This window comes from Antechinus flavipes, chromosome 3, assembly GCF_016432865.1.
Source record: "Antechinus flavipes isolate AdamAnt ecotype Samford, QLD, Australia chromosome 3, AdamAnt_v2, whole genome shotgun sequence".
Classification (NCBI taxonomy): Eukaryota; Metazoa; Chordata; class Mammalia; order Dasyuromorphia; family Dasyuridae; genus Antechinus; species Antechinus flavipes.
This window is the reverse complement of record NC_067400.1, coordinates 395,795,735-395,814,132: the sequence shown is the minus strand read 5'-3', so window position 1 is coordinate 395,814,132 and position 18,398 is coordinate 395,795,735. Positions and strand designations below refer to the sequence as shown.

The 18,398-nt window shown below is 37.6% G+C and overlaps 1 protein-coding gene across 2 annotated transcripts in view; it reads left to right on the top strand.

The window, feature by feature from the left end:
- Positions 1-9,430: 9,430 nt before the first annotated feature.
- MFSD6 (major facilitator superfamily domain containing 6) overlaps positions 9,431-18,398 on the top strand; it is a 91,725-nt gene continuing 82,757 nt past the window's right edge. The window contains exon 1 of one of the 2 annotated variants that reach the window (XM_051985999.1): positions 9,431-9,807. The gene's annotated coding sequence lies outside the window, so the exon portion shown is untranslated. The remainder of the gene's footprint in view (positions 9,808-18,398) is intronic. The other variant, XM_051985998.1, reaches the window with a different exon arrangement.

Genomic DNA, 18,398 nt, shown 5'->3' with positions numbered 1-18,398 from the left:
ATGAAGTTCAATACAGATAAATGTAATGTTTTAAATTTGGGTATAAATTCAACTTCATATATACAAGAGGAGATTATATTTTTTTCTGAAAAAAAGATTTAGGGTTTTAATGGCTTAAAAAGGCAAATCTGATCTTGGGCCAACATGAAGGATGCATAGCTTCGAGGAATAAGGAGGCAATAGCCCTTCTATATTCTGTCCTTGACAGACCTCTTTGGGAGTATTATGTTCAGGTCTTGGCCCTACAGCTTAAGAAAGATAATACTAAGAGAGAGTATACAGAAGAGAGCAACCAAGCTGATGAAGGGCCTTGAGTTCAAATCATATAAAGACTGATATTGGAGTGTTTAGCCTGGAGGAAAGATCTAAGGGTTGCATGATAACTCTATTTAAATGCAATAGCAGTTTGGTTTATGTACAGACCCTATTTGCTTGCTAAGCTAAGGCAAGCTCTCCACTTGGAGGTTAGTAGACATCTTATTTCTGGGATAATTGTGATGTGAAGGGGAAGTGGCTTGGAGAGATTGTGGAGCATGCACAGACATTCTGCAATTGGATCCATTCATCTACACAGGTGTTAAAAGTGATTGGCTTTGATTGTCTGCAGAAGCATTTAAAAGGGCCAATCAGTTTCTGCTAATTTCTCCTTCCCTCATTCACCTGTTTGCTTCATTCAGAGTATCCCATTCTCTGATAAGAGACCATGCTAAGACTTTCTGTACCCGAGAAATAGGTAGTGGTCCTTGGTCATTTCATTTATTTTCTGTTTTAGGTGAAGGGAATAGAGTCTCATAACTAAGTAAATTTAAAGGGTCCTCACAAGGGAACCCTTGCATTGTTTCAGTGTTCCAGAGTTTGGATTTCTAGATCCAGACATGCAGAGGAGCAAGAACTGATGTTTCTTAGTGATCTTCAGGACTGCAGCATAAGGACTCACTAGGAATACCACATTTGGGTATGAACTTAGTGAAACCAATATAAATAGCTAAATTTTGAAAGCTACTCTCCAAAAGACCAAAGTGATATATGGGAGAGTATATTCTCCTTCCTAAAATATTGGGATATGTTATATTTTGCTGTATCTTTGAAGTAAATGTAATTTTATAATGGCTAATTGATGTTAAGAAGTTTAATGGAACTGGGATGTTAATCATTGGCCCTCTGACAATGGGAGACCATAGCTGTTGAGGATTCAAGTTGATGACATTTCTCTTAGAAAATTCCACCTAGCATTCAGTGGGACAGATGAGGCAGATTGGCCCTAAGAAAAGCAAATTTGCCTGGTAAGCCCTCAAAGAGCCATCACATGGAAGAAGATTTAGATTCATTCTGTTTGACCGTGGAGAGGTAAATTTAAGCTTGATATCAGAAAAATTTTCTAATAATTGTTGAGCTGTTATCAAGTAGAATGGACTGCCTTAAAGGCTCCTGGTCTTCAAAAAATCTAGTCACTTCACATGTACGTTATATTGGAGAATTCTTTTGGATTAGGGTTCAAACTAAATGGTCACTAAATGTCCCTTTTAATTCCAAAAATTCAGAAATTTTGTGTTTTAAGAGCATACATTTAAAAAAAAATAAAGCAATAAATCATGATTAAAGGAATTAGCAAAGGATTATACTCTCAGAACACATACTCATGGAAATTCAAGTCTCCTTTCCAGCAAAAATGAGGAATCAGGGGCAGATCAGATTCTAAGAATACAATCCCCAGAAAGACTCCTGGTGTTAGGGGGAAACTGTCTCATAGAGTAGGCAGGGTGGAGAAAATTCAACCACATGGAATGTCTCATCTTTTTCTCTGTTCATAGGCAATGGCATCCCAGCAAACTGAGAGGCAAGTTCTGTTCCTCAGCATATGCAGCTTACTGTTGGCTACTGTAGGCTTTGCAGAGGGCTGCTTTCCCCATTCTCTACGGGGTACCACTAGGAGCACAGATCTCCTTCAATCAAAATATGAATACTAGGTACAAAGTACTCTGTGCAAAGTGAAGCCATAGGAGTTTCTCCCCATGAATGTTGTTCCCTAGGTTCAGGCATTACTAAGTGACAAGGTTGGACAAATACAAAAAATCTTTAAAGTGAAAATACTATTTGCTTTACTCATCTTATAGAACTGTTGTGTGGATCAAATGAGATAATGCATTACATAATACATTACAATGTACTTTGAAACTGAAAAGTAATTATATGATTGTATGGAAGCCAAAAAGACTAAAGCAATATTGAACTACATTAAGGGAGACATGACTTCAAAGAATACAGTGTGATTCTTGTGAAGTTTCCCCTGATAAGTCCAAATCTGTAGAAAAAGATATAAAGTTGAGGAATGTCCAGAGAATAGCACCCAGGTTGGTGAAGAGCACTGAGTCCATTTTGCATATGGATCAGCTGAATGAAATAAGGACATTTAAGCCTGCCAAAGAGAAGGTCCCACTGGGACAAGATAGCTACCTTCAAAGATTTAAAAAGCTGCTTTGTAGAAAAAAGATTTGATTTATTGTGTTTGACCCTAGAAAACAAAACAGGAGCAATTCATAGGACTTGTAAAGATGAAAATTGAGGCTTGATATCTGGGAGAAAAAATTTTCCTAAAAATGAGAGCTACTTCTAAATAGAATAGATTTTCCCTCAAAAGATAATAGATTGCCTCTTAGTAGATGTCTATAAGCAGCAGTCATGTAGTTTCTGAGTTCTCTTCTAATTCTAAAATTCTATGATATAAATTTAATAGACTTTATTTGCCATCCACCATTCCTGGCCCAGGTAATGCATACTGAAAGCTGATCTTTCTGATTATTGGTCCCCCATATGGAATTGTGAGACTAACTTTTAGCTAGTGCTGAGGAGTTTTCCCTCTAGGGCCAAAAGTCTCCTAATTGGTTGCTGCTAAGTCAGCAACTGAGTTCTTCCCTTTTTCTCTTCTTTTTGTCCACAGATAATTTAAATGTCCATTGGACAAATTAATATATAAATTATAAAACTTATAATACTTTCTATCTCTAACTTGTGAGGACTTTTTCAAATTGCATCCTGAGAGTTTGGTAGGAGAAAAAATAATTGCTACTTTTTCTTATGAGGCTTCTATGAAGCTATGAGCAAGTGTCCTAACTAGGAGAGCTTTTCCTGAGGTCTCTGGCTGCTTTTCCCTTTTCTGTGGAGCTTCTCTCCTGATCTTAGATAAATCAATATCATGATTAAAAACAACCTAATGAGCTCAAGAGATTCAAAACTTCCTGAATGCCATAGGATTGGAACTGGCTGACAATGGTGGAAGTTTCTGTCTCAGAGAGGCTAGTCACTGCCTGGTTGGCATCCAGTTGAATTCCCAACAGAGTTGTAAGGAAAGTGCCAAGCTGGAACAAAATGTAAAATGCCTAATTAGCAGTCCTACAAACTACTCTATGTTATGATGAAGTTTAAAAATTAGCTTTCTTGTAGATTAGAGCAGCAGTTATAAATTACTGAAATCTGTTGTTAATGTGCTCTTGGAAGTTTCCAAAAAAAAATTAGCTTTTCTTGTATGTATAAAAACAAATTACCTGTCCCTAACCCTACTTCATAATATGCATTAATTACATCTTCTACTTCTTCCCACCCCTTTACAGAACCCCTAGACTCTGGATCATAATCTAATTTACTGTAATTAAAATTATCTTGGGGTGGAAAACCTAATTAGCCAATGAGTGTTCCAAAAGAAAGCTCTTTCTCTTTAGAGGCAGACTGTCCAAAAATGAGTTTGGTCTAAACTACATTGCTAGGTTCAAGATAGACAGGGGTGAGCACCCTAAAATGGTGCCTCAATTCTAGATAAGTATAAACTAGTGTGTCTTGGTTACCCTCTGTGAACTCCACAAAATCCCATATAATCTCTCTTCCAGAAGTTAGCCAAGAAGTCTTAAGTTTTCAAGACAAAGAAATAAGCTATAGTGAAAAAAAGACTTTGGGATGCTAATGCACTGTTGGTAGAATTGTGATCCAACCATTCTGTAGAGTAATTTGGAGCTATAAAATCCTTTGACCCAAAATACTACTACTAGGTCTGTATCCCAAAGAGGAAAAAGAGGAAAAAAAACTTTTAAAAAGAGGAAAAGGACCTATTTGTACAAAAATATTTATAGCAGCTCTTTTTGTGGTGGCAAGGAATTGGAAATTGAGATGATGCCCATCAATTGGGAATGGCTGAACAAATTATGGTATATGATTATTATGAAATACTATTATGCCATAAGAATGATGAGCAGGATAGTTTCAGAAAAAGCTGGAAAGACTTCATGAACTACTGCAAAATGAAATGAAAAGAACCAGAAAAATATTGTATACAGTAATAGCAATATTGTCTGATTAACTGTGAATGACAACTATTCTCAGTAATATAAAAATCAGTTTCAGAAGGACTTATAAAAAATACTACCCACCATTAGAAAAAAGAACTGATTGAGTCTGAATGCAGAGTGAAGCATACTATTTTCAAATTTTCTTTATCTTTTTGTTTTTTTTCTCTTTTTTCATATTACCAATATGAAAATGTTTTACAAGACTGCATATACATATCTAATTATTTGTTTTCTCAATAATGGGAAAGGAGGAAGGAAAGAGAAAATTTGGAAACACATTTTTGAAATTGTTTTTACATGTAATTGGAAAAATAAAAATATATTTTAAAAAGACATTGGACTGAGGAAGAACATTGGTAAAATGAAATAAGCTGAAGATGATCTTTTATGTAACAAAACAGCTGGAATGTTCCCCAAAGGTAACTCTTTTATTGTCAAGATATAGAGAACTAGGCCCCCAAGTGTTAAGTGGACCCTCTCTGCAGTATTTATGAAAATATCATGCAAGATAATCAATTAAGCAACTGATAGATGTTTATTAACCATGTACTGGATTCAAGGACAAGGGATTAAAAATAAAACCTTAAAAAAAAGTCCTTGGCCTAAAGGAGCTTATATTCCCTTGGGGAAAAGTACAACATGTACACATTTAAATATATGTATTTATACAAAGTATATCTTTCTATATAATACATATTACATATAATATATATGTATATATATAATATATATTTATACAGCGTAAGTACAAAACCAAGTAGTAGTGGGGAGCCCACTAGCATGTGAAACCTAAAAACAGAATATTGTGTATAAGGAACAGTATAGAATGTGAGAAGGAAATTACTGTGACACAACTAACACTTAGAATTGTCAGACTTGCAAAGCATTTTACAAATATTATTTTATTTGATCTTTACCACACCCTTGAGAAGGAGGTACTATTATTATCCCCATTTTACAGATGAGGAAGCTAATAGGTTAAGTGACTTGGGCAAATCACATAGTAATATTTTTGAGGTATTTGATCTCAGATCTTCTTGGCTCTAGGTCTGGAGCTCAGATAGAGCTCTACCTATTTACCTTCAAATATCAAACAAGGGAGGTTTTTTTTTTTTTTTTTTTCCTGGAGTCAATAGAGAACCATTGATACATTTTGAGCAGGAAATTGACTTGATTAGACCTGTTGACTCTATAAGAAATCAAGCCATTCTCCAGTTGATAAATGGTCAAAGGATATAAACAGACAATTCTCAGACGAAGAAATTGAAACTATTTCTAGCCATATGAAAAGATGCTCCAAGTCATTATTAATCAGAGAAATGCAAATTAAGACAACTCTGAGATACCACTACACACTTGTCAGATTAGCTAGAATGACAGGGAAAGATAATGCGGAATGTTGGAGGGATGTGGGAAAACTGGGCACTGATACATTGTTGGTGGACTTGTGAATGAATCCAGCCATTCTGGAGAGTGATTTGGAACTATGCTCAAAAAGTTATCAAACTGTGCATATCCTTTGACCCAGCAGTGCTACTACCAGTGCTTATATCCCAAAGAGATTTTAAAGAAGGGAAAGGGACCTGTATGTGCAAGAATGTTTGTGGCAGCCCTGTTTGTAGTGGCCTGAAACTGGAAACCGAGTAAATGCCCATCAATTGGAGAATGGCTGAATAAATTGTGGTATATGAATGTTATGGAATTATTGTTCTGTAAGAAATGACCAGCAGGGTGATTTCAGAAAGGCCTGGAGACACTTACACGAACTGATGCTGAATGAAACAAGCAGGACCAGGAGATCATTATATACTTCAACAACAATACTATATGGTGATCAATTCTGATGGACATGGCCCTCTCCAACAATGAGAGGATCCAAATCAGTTCCAATAGAGCAGTAATAAACTGAACCAGCTACACCCAGCGAAAGAACTCTGGGAGATGACTATGAACCACTACATAGAATTTCCATTCCTTCTATTTTTGTCTGCCTGCATTTTTTATTTCCTTTATAGGCTAACAGTACACTATTTCAAAGTCCAATTCTTTTTGTACAGCAAAATAACTGTATGGACATGTATACATATAGTATATTTAACTTATACTTCAACATATTTAACATGTATTGGTCAACCTTCCATCTAGGGGAGGGGTTGGGGAGGAAGGAGAGGAAAAATTAGAACAAAATTGCAATTGTCAATGCTGAAAAATTATCCACGCATATATCTTGTAAATAAAAAGCTATAAAAAACTATATTCTGCAGCTATATGAAAGATAGATAAAATGACATGCATTGCCTTCTATATATATGTGTATGTGTGTGAGATTTTCGTTGCTTAGTAGTTTTCAGTTGTATCCAATTCTTTGTGACCGTATTTGGGATTTTCTTAGTGAAGACACTAAAGTGTCTTTTTTCCTTCTCCATATTATTTTACAGATAAGGAAACTAAAACAAACAGGGTTAAATGACTTGTTCAGAGTCACACAGTTAGTAAGTATACTAGGACACATCTGAATTCAGAATGATAAGTTTTCCTGACTTCAGGCCTGAAACCCTATCTATTTTGTCACCTAGCTGACCCACAGATAAGATTACAAAGAAAGAAAAAGGTTCCTAAAAATAGATGTAATCTAGCTGTATGATCTTGGATAAGTCACATAATTCTAAATGCCTTGCAATTAAAAAAAAAAAAGAGTACAATAAAAAGTAGAATAACTCTCTAGAGAGGATTATTTGTTTACTTTTGAGGATCTTGCTTATTTTATTGTAGAAGAGGTTATTTGTTTATTTATGAATTAGATCTTTAAGCATCCAAACAATTCTAAGATCTTGACTTCAAACCTGTCTCACAATATGACAGGGCCTTACTCCTTCCCAAGGCTAACTCCTTTATCAATTCAAGTTATACTATTTTAGCTAATCACCTTTAGCAGACTGTCCTCTCACCCCAAAATATCACTTATTTTTAATCTTTCCCTCCTGCCTACAAACATGCTCATATTTTTTCTGTCCTAAAAAAATTACCTTCACTTGATTCTACCACCTCCTTGTATATGTATGTGTGTATATTCAGCCTTTTGTAGCTAAACAATTCCTCCACTTTCTCTTTTCTCACTCTTTTCTTAGCCTTTCCAATCTAGCTTTCTATCTTCTCATTCCACCTAAACTTTTTTCTCCAGTGTTACCAGGGACCTTTTAGTTGCCAAATCCAATGACCTTTTTTCAATCCTCATTATTCTTGACCTCAATGGCAGCCTTTGATACTGCTGATCACCCTTTCTTTCCTAATATTCTTCTTTTTTTGGTTTTTAGAATACCATTTTCTTCTGATTCTCTCCCTACCTATGTGACTCCTTCTCTGTCTTCTCTGCTGAATCCTGCTCCAGATTACACTCTCTAACCATAGGTGTCCAGCAGGCTTCTCCTGTACCCTTTTATTCTTTTTATACTATTTCACTCGGTGATCTCATCAGCTCCCACAGATTTATCATCTCTATACTGATGATTCTCAAATTTATCTTTCCTACTCTCTTCTGACCTCTGCTTTTTGGACATTTTGAACCGGATGTTCAGCAGACATCTTAAAACCAGGTCCAAAACAGAACTCATAATCTTTTCCTCTGAATCTTCCTTACTCTTTCACTATTACAGCAGAGGGCAATAACATCCAGTCTCTTAGGCTATAAACCTAGGAATTATTCTTGACCCCTCATTATCCTGCTCCCCCTTCACATCCAATCTGTTGTCAAAGCCTGTCAATTTCACCTTTAAAAGAACCCTCTCCAATAAGCTTCCTTTTCTCCTCTGTTACAGCACCAGTCCTATAGGCCTCATCACCTCCGAAGTGAATTGTTGCAATAGTCTGGTGGTAGTCAATCTGCTTCAAGTCCCTCTCCATTCCAATCATGCTTCAGTCAGCCAACAAAGTGATTTTCCTATAGCTCAGGGTTGACCAAGTCATCTTCTACTCAATACATTCCTGTGGCTCCTAATTACTTTTAGGATCTAGGAAGGAAATGCTGTTTGGCATTCAAAGTCTTTTATAATTTATTTTCCTCCTAACTTTCCAGAATTCTTTCATCTTTCTCCCCAACACTTACTCTTCTGTCCAGTATCACTGGTATTCTGGCTGTTTCACAAACGAGATTCCATCTCTCAAACATCTCTTTCTTGTCATTCTTTCTGATCTTCCTTTATGGCTGAAATACGCTTCCTCTTCAATCTTGACTAATGAGTTCCTTAATTTTTATGAAGTCCCAACTAAAATCCCATCTTTCACAGGAAGCCTTTTCCAACCTCTCAATACTAGTGCCCCCCCATTATTTTTATTTTTCTTTCATATAACTTATGCATTTGTTGTTATTTATGTTGTTTCCCCCATTAGATCATAAGCTCCTTGAAGGCAGGTTCTAGGAAAAGGATAACGAATTCAATTTTGGAAAGGAATCTACAGTCGAATAGGGAAGAGCTCAGGATGGGTTTAAAATGTCTACTGGACAAATGGTTCGAGATTTCTGAAAGCTAGTTGGAGAAGTAAGATTGGAGGATTTATTTTGCCTCTTTTCGTATCACTAGTTCTTAGCACAGTGCTGAGCACATAGTAGGTACTGTTTTATAATATTTACTGATTGACGATTGATTTGGTGTCAGAATACCTGCTGCTTACAGATCTGCTGCTCACCGAAGGCTGTGTATCTGTAACACGAGGCGGTTATAGCGCTAATGCTGTGTCAAGTGAAAGACCCCTTCCTTCTCGACCCACCCTACTCCCCTTCTATTCTACAAATTCAGTCAACACCGTTTCCATCCACCCACGACCACTCTGGCCTGCCAAGTCCTCCCAGAAGAAAGTCAGGGGCAGCTCCTTCATTAGGAACGCTCAGCTCTGGGCCATGCGCGAAAGATGGAAAATAACCCCGCCCGTGCCCTGGCCTCCTCCCCGGGAGCCAGACTGAGCGCAAGGGTTCCCGAGGGGCTTGTGCGAGGAAGGAGGGCGGGAGGCAGCATCCGCCCCAGCCGCGCAGCAGCAGCCACGGGAGGCGGAGCGTTGCACCTGGCGCCGGGTCCTCCTCGCCGAGCCCTGAAACGGGTCCAGCCGGTAGCGTGCGGCTGCCTGCCCGCTCGGGGAAGAGGAGGAGGAGGAAAAAGAGGAGGAGAAAGGGGGAGGTCGCGTCCAGGGCTGGGTGAGCTGGCCGCTCGCTTGCTCGCTCTCTGCCTCCACCGCCTCTCCGAGCGCCCACCCCCGCCTGCCAGCATCCCTGCCTCCCGCTGCCACCACTCCCTTCCCCCAGGAAGAGACGGCAGAGGGGCCGGGACCCAGAAATGGTGCTAGCTGCTCCGACGGCCCCCGCCGCTCCTCCGCTCCTCCCGGCTTCCTGCAGCGGCTCCGCACCTGCCGACAGCGGCCGCCGCCCAGGGGAAGGAGCTCCGAGCGCCTCCCGGAGCTAAGAGCCGCCGCCTCCAGTCAGGTGAGTTAGCCTAGGCTCCGGGTCGGCTGTCTGTCTGTCCGGGGCGACTGATGAGAGCTCTTGCTGCAATTGCACGTTGGGGCCCTTCCGCCCCCAACTCCGCCAGCTAGCCTAGCGTTAGAAGCTGGGGGCGCCCGGGGTGCTCTGAGTTCCCAGAGCTATCTCCTTCCCCGAGGCGAATCGGCTGGCCCTCGACCTGTTCCCAGGGGAGGGGGGGGGAACTGAGAAGGGGGAGAGAATGTGCCAGTATCCTTGGTGGAGGAGGGATGATTTGTAGGGGGCCCTCTAGGGAGGTTAGTAATTCTCATGCATCTCGTGTGCGTGTCTGCTGTCTCTGTCACCCTCGCCCTCGCTACCTCTCTTGCTCGCTTCCTCCCATTCCCCCTATTCCCGTGGTTCTTTGGAGGTGGGTTTTGTTGTTTGTTTTTGTGTGACTGGTCAAGGCTGCCAACCCTACCCAGAAAGGCGCAGGGCAGGACTTCCGCAAACGTAACCTGAGCTTTGAGAAAACAAAAGGGTTGCGGAGTCAATCTACTGTTGTTTCTGCTGCCGTTTAGGCGGCTGCTGTTTCTGGGGAGAAAGACGAATATCCTTCGGCTCTTCCTTTCTGAAGGTCCCACCCTCACTATTGATAACAAATATCTGGCTCGGAGAGTTGTCTGTAGGAGACACATAGGAACCTCTTTCCATCTTCCCACCAGACAGGCACAATGACTAAGATATGCTCACTTCCACTGTAGGAGGGAGAAATTGACATCTCATTTTTCACTAGCTACATACATGCACGCAAAGAATTATTCCCGACATTCTCCAAGAGGAACTTTCCATATTCAGATCGAGCAGTTGACTGGAAAACCTGGGCCAGCCTAACTATGCAAAACAGTGCTCCTAGGTAGATGAAAATCCCCAGTAGCATCTATGTTGTAAAAAACAACAATAACAACAACAACAACAACAAAAAAAAAAACCAATTGAAATTAACTAATCAATCAATAAGCATGTATTAAACAATTGCTCTGTGCTAGAGGACCAAAAAAATGGAACAGGCGGTGCTCTCAAAAAGGTAGGGGAAGTTAAGGGAGATAACATATGTTTCCCAGGCACAGAACAAATATAAAATAAATTCCAAAGTTTGGGGAAGGAGCCGAAGTCTTCACATAGAATGTGGAATTTGAGTTGAGCCTTGAAGAAAGTAAGGGATTCTACAAGTTGGAAGGGAGGAGGGAAATGTAGTTCAGACATGGGATCAGCCAGTGCTAAAATATTGAGATGAAGTGTACTTGGTAAAAAGCAAAAAGAAGGTTGGCTAAGATGAAATATAGTTATGAGAAGGGAAATAATGTATAGGAAGTAAATTGGGGTGGAAGTGGGGGGTCAAGTACTGAAGGGCGTTAAAAACTAAGCCCAACATATTTGTTGGCACGCCTTCTCCTGCCAGGTTTATTCTCTGGAACAAAGATGAACAATTTAAACTTAATTTTGAAATACTGAAAAAAAATATTTATTTTCCTTCTTAACATCCAAGTATTTTTACCTCATGGTAAAAAAAAAAAATCAGATGTCTTTTTCACATAGAGAACACTTATGACAAATGACAGGCAGAACAATTTGGGTAGACTGTCTAGAAGAATAAGTGGTAAAAAGGAATATTGGGCCTGGAATTAAGAGACTGGGGTTCTTATCTTGTATTTCTGATAGTAATTAGTTATGCGCTACCTTAGACCTTTGACCCAGTTTCCTCAAATTGAAGGGGATTCATTAAATTATAGTCTTTTGAAACATTAGAATAAACTATCTGAATGATATATAATCCAATTTGGCCATTTTAAAGATGAAGAATTTGAGGCCTAGAAAGAGATATACTGTGACTTAGCAGCCTAGATAGTAAGTTGTAAGATGGATATTGGAACCCAATTTTCTGTTGACAAATCCAGGATTCTCTATGATGTCTCTGACAAGATGACCTCCAACATCCCTTTTAGTTCCAACTTTGTAGGATTCTGCTGTGAATATTTGACAGCAAAGAAGCAAGCTAACCTAAAGAAGTTCTATGTACAGTTGGCTAAAAAACTAATCACTCAGATAAATATTTACATGACAATTGTCTATTCTTATAGTATGGGAAAAGAGGATGATGTCTAGTTAACTATATGTGATGAACATACACATAAGCAATTGTGACTTTATGTAGGGCATCTTTGACATTTATGAGCTTTGGATTCTGGTCACTAGTTGTGATCAAGGACATTTAAATGAGACAATGACTTGTGTATATCAGAAGGTATTAAAAGAACATAAGGAGAAGGAAGAGAAACATCACTAATGAATGAGATATAGGTAGGTAGGGAGAATGGGAGGGGGGGAGTTTGTATTTCTATGATGTAGTTAGACCCTTGTACACATTTTCAACAATTATTTCTTCTCAAACAGTTCCTGTGTATAAGCTGAGATATTTACTACACAAAAACAAAGATAAGAAGATAATTCAAATACAAATACCAACAGGACATAGGTTTTTTTATTAAGAAGCTGATTATCCAATTTATTGTTCAGGAGCTTCCATTCCCCTCCCCCTACTTTAAACTTTCCTCTGCTTCCTGTCTCTTTCCACTAACAGATATTAACTTCAGTATACATGTGTTAATTAATGTCATGCATTCTCTTCAGTGTATTAATTCCTTCTCTGTGGTCTCACTGCTTTGTTCAGGTGTAGTAAAACCCAGAGGAAGCCCATACTTCTATGCATAATTTTGTTTTTACATAATTTTTATATATGTGTATATGTTATATCAAAGGCAGCATTGTGCCCTAACTAAAGGACTAATCATAGAGTTAGGAAGCTCTGTGTTCAATTTCTTCTCTCATTCCTACTAGTAGAATGTCCAAGTGCAAATCACATAACCTCTTATTGTCCTCAAGTAATTCTTAGACTGAGTTACCAAGGAGCTGCTGATCTGAATCAGTAGAAGGAATTTCTCTAATGGGAGTTCCTAAAAAGATGAAATTACATACATTCAAGACAGATTACAATCCTTGTACACTCTACATAACATATTTATGCATTTGTGCAATCAAATTTCCCATTACATAACATACTGAAATTGCTAGTGGGCTGATCCAAGTTTTACTTTTTTTCTTATTTTTTTTCCATGATGGAAGTACCAAGATATAATGAAGTTGCTTTTAACATTTATTAAGGGCCTAAGAAGTGTAAAAGTATAATAATAAATTTAATTTGTTGTGTCAATATATGTATAAATAATTTGATCTGTTTCAATGTTTCACTTTATATCAAACTCAATGTTTTTCATTTATCTCTTATCCTGATAACCATGAGTATTCAAAGATTTACTGTATTTAAACTGTATTAAATTTATATGGATTAGAAACCAAAGAGATTAGAATAGGTTATAGGAATTGTATATATTAAGGGGCAGAGAGGAAGATTGATATCTTAGGAGGCAGTGTGATCCAATGGGTAGAGTATAGGACTTGGAGTTAGTAATACTTGAGTTCAAATCCTTCTCAGACATTCTGTGGCCTTGGCAAGTCACTTAGTCTCTCTGAGCCTCGGTTTACTCATCAATAAAAGGAAGATAATAATATTTATAGATCCGATCCCACAGATTTTTGGGAACACCGAATGATATAAAAAGCTCTTCTGTGAATTTTAAAAGCACTGTATAAATGTCAGCTACTTTTCTTAGATACCTGAGTTTTGCCTTTTCTGATCTTTACTTGTAGCTTGTGTTTTAGCACTCTGACTCCTCTGTTTTCACCCAGAATATTTTTGTGGTGTTTGATAAATAGATGTCAATACAGTATATATCAGCACAGAAAAAATTCTTTTGAGTGGAATGATGTCACTTGGTAATTGTGTCCTCAGGAGTTATCTTAGAGGATGAAACCATTGCTAGTAAAAAGGGAAAAGGTGCTATGTTCCCTAAAAAAGTTGGAGCAGTCTTTTTTACTTCAGTTGCAAGTTTTTGATAGAGACATAAAAGAGAAACAGCCAACTGTGATATTTACCTGGTGTCTGTTATTCACAAGGCTACAGTTAAATGCTTTATTATCTAAAGCATATTAAAAGATGACACTCTTAAAGATAAATCATAGGATTTCCATTCTGCCTTAGTTAGAGGTAAATCAGTTTTTGCAGAAATTGAAAGGGGAGGGGGAGAGAACTTCTGTGTGTATGTGTGTGTGTTTGTATACATAGACTTCTTCTAAGAATTATTCAAACTCAGCTGCAGCAGAGCATTTTGAAAGCAATATTATTGTCACATTGAAGTAAGGAAGAGATGTTCAGAAAATTTTAATCTGCCATCTAGCATGTCATTCATTTAAAGGTTCTAATTGTATTTCAGGTTATGAAAGTAGGATTCAGGAAGCTCTGTTGCTAGGTAACTGCCCAATAAGCTCTGAGAAATCAACACAGAGTTTCTATTTTTAGCCAATTGAGTCATAGAAAACTTTTAAGATCCTCCTGGAAAAATTAATTTGCCATTACCCATAGCATACATGGTGTTTGGATTATGTATTAAAGAGAGTATTTTCAATCCAGCAGAAGTAAAAAGGAGATTTTTTTCCCTTAAGTCAGATGCCAAGAAGAGGAGAAATTAGATGAAGAAAATTCTGTGGGCTGAATCTGGGGATGGAAATAAGCATTTATGGAATGCCTTCTATATACCAGGCACTATGCTGAATGCTTTTTTAGAAATATTGTCTCCTTTGATTCTCATAACAACTCATAACATAACAAGTTAGTTGATATTATTATTCCCATTTTTACAATTGAAGAAACTAAGGCTGAGACTAAATGTCTTGTCCAATACCACTAGTAAGCCTCTGAGTGTCTAAGACTGGATTTGAGCTCAAGTCTATCTGACTTCAATTGTCTCACCATCATAACTACTGAATTAAAGTTTGGGCATTGTTGAGGAGAGTTTAATATAGGATCTGATATCAAGGGCTGGGGGGACTAGACCCTAGGCATAAAGCATTGTGTTTCTTTAGTAACTCAAAGGACTTTGATGAGTCTGAGAATATAAGGATAAAGAAATGAAGATTAAAAATGAAATTTGTGTTTTAGACAAGCTCCCCTCCCCAGTGAAAGCTGTCTTGAAGTTAAATATCTGTGTTTAGTTTGAGCCCCTCTGTGTAGTAGTTAAATAGCTCTTGCAAATCAGTTTAGCAACAAAAATGAAAGTGTCCAACTTCAGAGGGCATGTATTCCACTAAACTCCATTTTCTGTCCTATATTTTTGATTTTGGGAATATTGCTTTGCTCTTCTTGGCTTTAATTTCCTCATGTATAAAAATGGCCTCCAAAGTCTCATCCAGCTCCAAAGTCTATGCTCTCATGTATTTTAGACTAAGGGGAAAGAACTTTATAAGAGAAGTGAAATCAGAAGCCATAATCCTGAAGTCAAAGGAAGAGGAAGTATTCCAAAAGAGCATTTGGTCATTACTATTAAAAGCTGAAATTCTGTCTAGAAGAATTAGAAGTGGGAAAATGCCATTGATTTTTACAATTAAGAGGTAGCAAAATCCATAAATTTTTTTAAGGAGCTATGTCAAGCAGTGTAATACACACTAGGGATACAAAAAAAGAGGCAAAGGACAGTCATCTTCAAGAAGCTTGTAATCCCATAGAAGAGAGCATGTAAACTAATGTAAACAAAACAGGCTGTATATAGGATAAATATTGCCTTCTCTATACTAAGAAGAGTTGGGAAAAGCTTCTTATAGAAAGTGGGCGTTTAGTTAGGACTTGAAACCAGAAAAATCAGTAGTCAGAGTGGAAGAGGGAGAGCATCCCAGGCATGAAGGATAGCCAGAGAGAAAACTCATAGATGAAGTATCTTGATTGAGAAATAGCCAGGAAGTCAGTATCACTAGATCAAAGATTGGAGGATTAAGTAAGATATGAAAGATTGGAAAAGTTGGAGGGGCCTAGTTTATGAAAAGCTTTGAATACCAAACAGCATTTTATATTTGATCTTGGAGGCAATTGGGAGCCATTGGAGATAATTGAATATTTATTGGAATTTATTGAGTTAATTGAGGGTGCTATGATTGGACCTTCACTTTAGAAATATCACTTTGATATTTGAATGAAGGGTTGATTGGAGTGAGAAGAGACTTGAAGCACAATCCACCAGCAGGTTTTTTTGATAATTCAGATTTGAGGTGTGATGAGGTCTTACCTTAGAGTGTCAAAAGAGAGAACTCCCCAAGAGATGTTGCAGAAGTGAAATTTGCAGGCCCTGGCAAAAGATTGGATGGGGTGGGAGTGGGAATCAGGGAAAGAAATAATGAGGAATCCAGGGGTGACTCCTAGGTTGTGAGTCTGAGGGACTAGGAGGAAGGATGATGCCTTCTATTATAATAGGATGGGTAGGATATCACTTTCAAGATTATGAAAGGTAGTTGGAGAAGTGAGAGTGGAGGTCAGCAGAGAAGTTAAATCAGGGAAGGTAATTAGGAGAATCATCAGCATTAAATCCATGGGACTTGATGAGATCACAAAATGATGTACTATAGTAGAAAAAATTATGAAACACCATGAATTTGCATGTCATTTAGGGGTTCAGAGTAACCTGGACAGGGAAGTCTCAGTTGAGTGGATGGTTTAGAAGCTAGGTAGCAAGGAATTGAGTAGATGCTTAAGAAGCAGAGGCTAAGAAGTACACTTATTTCTAGGATTTTAGCAAGAAAAGGAAGAAGATATGTAGAATAGCTTTGAAGAATGGTAGGATGGGGTAGATCTGACCATTTTTTTCCTAGGAGATAGATGAGAAGAATTGAAAGAAGAGAAAAAAGAGACTGAGATTTTTTTAAAAATATATTTTAAAAGGGTGATCAAAAGAATAGATTCCCAGAAGTGTGGAGATAGAGTGAAGAGAACAAGTTAGAAAAATTGACCTTGCAAGGAAGGAAGCAACCCTTCTTCCTCTTCAGACAATAGAGTTAAAGATGAGAGATAGGGTACAGATCGGGAAAGGGAGTTAGAATATAGAGGGGGAAGGTAGCTCATGCTGGATGGCCTTCATTTTCTCATTATAGTAGGAAATGAAGCATTTGCTGAGGATAAGTTGGGGAGTGGAGATGCTCAGAAACAAGATGATCATAAAATGTTTGCATCAGCAATTGAGGGCAGTGGGACAGAGGTAAGAAAGAATCAGGAAAGGAAAGTATTTTGTAGTGCAGCCCAGCTATGTATCCATTTGAATTTGGATAACAAGAATGGGTAGAGGACCCACCTGTCTTGTCAGTGTGCCTTCTTTTGGTATTCAACAGCTCAAAGATATGAGTCCAGAAGGTGGATGGTGTCATGTACTTTGACTGTGCTATTTAAAAGGTATTTTTTGGTAGCAGTATATTTGAGTAATAAACATTCCAGCATGAAGTTCATCCCTTTCTTTTGCATTCTCATTCCCAATCAATTGCCAAGTTTAATTGAAGGCTATATAATTGTCCTTTAAATAGAAAAGAAAAAAGCCCCAACTTTTATAACATATTTTAAAATGACGATGATAACATTTCCCCTTATTAATGGGTTATAGATTATATTTTTATGTTTTTAGCTCTATCATCAAAGTAAATAGCATGGAGTGTTGCTTTAGTAAGTTCATTATCATTCTAATTGAATAAAAAATAAATCTAACTTCAGAGCATAATACATTATACACATACACATTGTGATTTGAGAATATATTGCTTTTAAGGGAATAGTTTGAACTCAACAAATTAATAGAAAAAAACTGAAAATAGCCGGAGGTGTCTAAAGAAAAAATAAATTTTAAATGATAGATTCAGATTTAAGAGCATTCAAAAAGAATTAGATTTGAGAGACCAAAACCTAGACATTTTGGTTAGGATTTTTCTTTACATTTTACTTTCTTTCCAGTTATTAATCTCTGAAATTTTGACCAGCTGACATAGTCATAAGGTATTATTGAGTACCAATAGGTACTCTACTGCCTTCTGGCTGCAAAACCTCTCCTTCAAATGACTGTGGCCTGATACAAGATTGGAGTATAGGGAAAGACTTTTTTTTCTACTTCCAAGTCATCTTGTGTTGAAATTTGAAATGTATTTTCCTCCATACACAATTTTTTAAAATAATAGCTTTTTATTTTCAAAATATATGTAAAGATAGTTTTCAACATTTACCCTTGCAAAACCTTGTGTTCCAAATTTTTTCCCTCCCTTCTCCCTCCACCCTCTGCCCTAGACAGGAATTAATCCAATATAAGTTAGACATGTACAATTCTTCTATATATATTTCCATATTTATTGTGCTGCACAAGAAAAATCAGATCAAAAGGAGAAAAAAAACGAGGGGAAAAAAAGCAAGCAAACAACAAAAAAAGTGAAAATACTATGTTGTAATACATATGCTGTTCCCACAGTTCTCTTTCTGGATGCAAATGACTTTCACCTCCTGATGCCCTGAATCACCTCATTGTTGAAAAGAGTCAAGTTCATCACAGTTGAACGTCACATAATCTTGTTGTTACTATAATATACAATGTTATAAATAGTGGCAACGGAGTTTCAGCAACTAATATACTGTTTAAAAAAAC